Genomic DNA, 4,931 nt, shown 5'->3' with positions numbered 1-4,931 from the left:
CACCATATTTATTTATTTTAAACCCTGAAATTGACAGTTACTTCCCAACCGTGCATATTTTCTACACTGCAACTGCTATACTACTGTGACATTTACTGCTTCTTAATTGGTTCAGGGCTGTAAGATTAGATTCATTCATTCCCTTTAAACACTCTCCCTGCCATTCAGGTAGCAGCCATCAGGTGAACAGTAAATGGTGCAATAAATTATGTTAGCAGTGGCCTACAGGATATCTCTCCTAGCTGAATATCGGAGCACAAAATTCCTGCAAGTATGCTTTTTCTACTATAAGAGAGGATTATTTATTAAAAATAAAAGCATGATATTAATTAGTCAATAATCTAGTTTGAGATAATAGAAAATATTGAAATAAATGCAAAGTTCTCAAGGTAAGATTTCCAAATTATAAATGACTATATGAAGTGAGGCTCCAGAACACTAAGGGCAGGATAAATGCAAATTAAAGTAGCTCTGAGGGTTTACCTCAGTCCATGCAAATTGGTAAATTACGCAATGAGGGAAAATTCAGTGATGAAAAGGGTTATGGGAAGATAGGCACATTAATGTACTCTCAGTGGAGATGTTCAGTAGTCAATCTTCAGGATTTCAATGCAGAATTATTCAAGAATTGTGACTACAGTGTAGATGTCCTTTGACCCAGCAGTCTCACTACTAGGTACATACCCCAAAAAGTTATAAACAGAAGAAAAAATATCCCACACATACCCAGATATTCATATCAGCACTCTATGCCATAGCAAATAACTGGAAGCAAAATGGATACCCATTGACTGGGAATAGCAAAAAAAAAAAAAAAAAATTAAGAAAAAAATCTATGGTCTACAAATAGATTATTATTATGCAGTAAGAATGGCAAATATGAAAAATTCAGAAAATGTGGGAAGATTTAAATGAATTGACAGGAACAAAACAAGGAAGACCATAAGAATAATGGACACAAAGAACAAAACAATGATTTTCACAAAACAAAAAGTAATTAAAATGAAATTGAACTCTAAGCAATTGAAATATCAGTGAAATTTCTAAAGATAAGGTTCAGGCTTGCTCGTGCGTGTCAATAATTGCTACTATTGGATAGGTAGGACATTAGTGGATATTTTAAACTCAATAATCATATCATTATTACTATTACTTGGCTGTGGTAAGGTTAAAAATTATCAGGTGTCCACGTTAAGTCTGCCTTCAGTATGGTAAGCCTCTGAGAGCCGATGGCAGCCAAGCTACTTAAAGAGAAGGAAAATCTAGCCTGTATGGGAAATGAAGATGGTCAAAGCTTTTCATCCAATCAGCTATGGGTTTAGATCTATGTATGTCTACTCTATTTCTTGCCTGTGCAAGAAACATTGTCCAAAATAAAAAGATAATAAATATACTTCCTAATATCAGAGGGACTACATGAGGCAGTTAGCTGGCACAGTAGACAGAGTACTAGGCCTAGAACCAAGAAAACTTGTGTTCAAATTTAACTTCACACACTTAATACCTGTATGACTCCTTGCAAGTCATTTAACCTCTGCCTTAGTTTCCTCAACTGTAAAAGGGGCAAATAATAGTACCTTCCTCCCAGGGTTGTTCTGAGGATCAAATGAATTAGTATTTGTAAATCATTTAGTACATTTCTTGGCACGTAGTAGGTGACAAACAAATGTGTATTTTTCCTAGTAGACCAGAATACTCTGTACATTCTCAGTAGAGTCACTGTTCTCAGATATTCTTGGACACTGCAGAGGGTTTGATCCGGGTAAGAGAAGAGTTTGAAAAATGACTACAAGCAAAGATAACTGCAAAAACAAATACACAAGCACCTAACAAGGTCATATGGCAGGAATTTGGTAATACTGGAGTCTTATAAGGGCTAATAATAAATGGGATGACTTTCCATTGGGTCTTGGGCAATCCCCACATAAACCAATAGCCTCAAGTGCTCTAGCACTTTTATGCACAGACACTCAGTAGACTTCAATCTAAATGAATATTTCCTTCATACATTCCTAATTTTACTCCATAGGTTTAAGACTTCAAGAAGGAAATTAATAAGAAAATATTTTCTATTTTTAAATGATCTCCAAAGCTAATCAGGCTAACTAACCCATTTTACTTTACACAAATATTCAGTGATGAAAGGCAAATCTTACAAAGGATCTGATTACAGATTTTTTAAAGATGTTTATAAATTAATGCTCATTGTTTTTTTAAAAAAACACAATAGACTTTCAATTTATGTAACTGAATTGAAGTAAATGCTAATTATTTTAGATTTGCTGTGAGAAACCATGAGCAAAGGTTCTATGCACTGTTCTTAAGCAATAAACTCATCTTTGTTTGCTTTCTGAAAAAAGAAAAAAAAACAACTTAGACTTTAGACCCTGATCAACACAATCATAAAACCTGAGTCAAGAGGAACAACAATGAAACATGCCATCCATCCTCTACCAGAAATGTAATGAACTTAAAATGAAGAATGAGACATATGTTTTGGACAAAGCTATGTCATGGCACCTGTTAATGTCACAACATTTATTTTGACCTTTGGATTAAGTGTGGTGGGCATAACAGAGAGCATCAGGTAATATGAACCTCCCCTCTACATCTGTATTATCAACCTGTATCATTTTCCCAATTCTTTGCCCTAACAACATCCCCTGATTTGTTTGTCTTCCCAATGGGCATATTTTCACAAAGTAGACCCAAAGCAATAAAATTCAGTGACAACTTCGGAGTTGTTGCTGTGATGATGATTGAACATATAGCTGCTTCCCTTCCCATATCAGCTCTCCTAAGACCCATCCTTGTTGCCACCACTATCAAAGGTCATTTCTTTTCCAACAAACACCAATGGTGAGTCATCTGCATTTGGACTCCCTGCATAGTGGATTTCTAAGAAAACTGGTGGTTCATTGGACCCTATTGCAATGCTTAGGAAGGCTCCCATTCATTGATCCTCAATCCAAGATTTGGTCCTTATGTGAACCATTGTGATGTTACTCACACTTTTGAGTGAAATGATTTCTGAAAATTTGATTGGAGTCATTTTGTTGACTGGTGCTTCCATCAAGAGTAGAGCTAGGTCCTGCTCATTAGCACAATTTCTTTCCTTTCTGCCAATCTTCATCATCACCACCCCCACAGAGCTGGGCAGAAACTGTAGTCTTCTTTTTTTGCTTTAGCTCATCAAATTCATAGAGAACAAGAACAGCTCTTTTGGCAGCCGCTTGAGCATCTCCACAAGGATCCACTTCCACAGAAGTAATTTCCAGGTCCTGAATTTGCCTGCATGCAGCTGCAACAGCAACTGGGATGTTTTCTTTGCCTTCATTCCAGTTTCCCAGTTCATCTAGTCCAGATGTCTTTTTACCCAGGCCGGCTACAACAATACTGGGGAAGTCCTGATGAAGACTGTAAAATATACATGTTTTTGCCTGCCTTCAGTGGAAGCCCAGATAGGGCCAAAAGTTCTCTAAGTTTTCTAGATACCAGTCTGTCTCCTGCACTTGCAAACTGAAAGGTATCATCATCCTTTTCTTTGTCATAGATGCCTAAAGCATGGCCCTTGGTCATGGTTCTGCTTTGGCTGAGGGGTGACAGTGCAGAAAAGGCATGGTACGAGAGGAGCTTCCCTCCCAGGCTCCAGACACCAAGTTGCCTCAGTGCTGGAAGAGGGCGTGAGAGCAGCACTCTGGTGGGGTGGAGGAGAGACGAATCACCCTCAGGAGGGAGAGTGGAGTGAGGGGGGGGCTGTCTGTCACACCCTGCCAGGGAGGTGGAGGCAGCCTAAGTTTTATTTTTTTTTTTACTTTTCAAGGTTGGATATTGTTTCTATGTAAATTACTTTCCTAGTTCTAATCACCTCACTCTGCATCAGTCTATTCAGGTTTTCCTAGTTTTTACTCTAGAATTATCCTTTCATCATTTCTTGTGATACAATAATATTTCATTATATTCATATAACATAATATGTTTACCCATCCCTCATGTATGCAAGCATTCCTTCATTTCCAACTTTGAACTACTACTAAAAGAACTACTATAAATACTTTTGGTCCATATTGGTCTTTTTCCTCTGTTATGTCTTTGGAGTACAGGTCTAGCAGCAGTATCTGTGGGTCAAAACGTATGCGTAACTTGGTGCGGGGGAGCATTGTTCCCAAAATGCTCTTCAGAATATCTGGACCACTTCACAGCTCCACCAGCAATTCATTTAGCATCGCCTCTTCAACATTTGCCGTGGACCCTCCAGGCTCAGAGTGAATGTCAACAGTAACTGTTTCTCTTTTCACCAGCAACCCTGAGGATCTTCTCCTCCCAGTTTAATTGTTTGTAATTAAACAGGCCATCCTTTGACTCACTTCTTAAAGAGGCATATTCACTGAATGGGCCTTACTTCATTCAAAATGAGAACCTGAAAAGGCCTTAGCCTAAAAGGGTCAGGGTCTCTGTTTCACAGGTAACACACAGGAGGCACTGGAGGTCTCCGACTCCAGCCTCTAACAGGTTCACTCCTGATCTGGCCAGACAGGCAGACAGCTTCGGAGGGGTTAATCCTCCTTACATAGCCTCTCATTGCATTGCATCCTGGGCCATCTCCAGTTGTCCTCATGGATATCTGTCCTCTGAACCCACATGGCTGTGGAGGACAAAGTGAGGCTGGTGACTTTGCACAGCCCTCCCTCACTCAAACCAAAGACAACTGAAAGTCATGTCATTATTTCGCTGATGTCATGCCCCTCTTTGAAAATGAAAGACAAACAGAAAATCAACAAGCATTTATTAAGTGCCATTTTAGGCGAAGTAAAAACCAAAAGTAAAACCCAAGTAACAGTTTCTGCCCTAAAAGGTTACATTTTTCTGCAAGGAGAAACATGCACAGATGAGTAAACCAAAATATCTAACTTCAATTTCCAGAAATTTCT

The 4,931-nt window shown here is 38.6% G+C and overlaps 1 pseudogene; it reads right to left on the bottom strand.

Moving 5' to 3' along the window:
* Positions 1-887: 887 nt before the first annotated feature.
* On the bottom strand, positions 888-4,156 carry LOC140506229 (cytosol aminopeptidase pseudogene; annotated as a pseudogene).
* Between the last annotated feature and the right edge of the window lie 775 nt (positions 4,157-4,931).

This window comes from Notamacropus eugenii, chromosome 5, assembly GCF_028372415.1.
Source record: "Notamacropus eugenii isolate mMacEug1 chromosome 5, mMacEug1.pri_v2, whole genome shotgun sequence".
Taxonomy (NCBI): Eukaryota; Metazoa; Chordata; class Mammalia; order Diprotodontia; family Macropodidae; genus Notamacropus; species Notamacropus eugenii.
The sequence above is the reverse complement of the archived record's forward strand: the minus strand, read 5'-3'. Positions and strand labels throughout refer to the sequence as shown.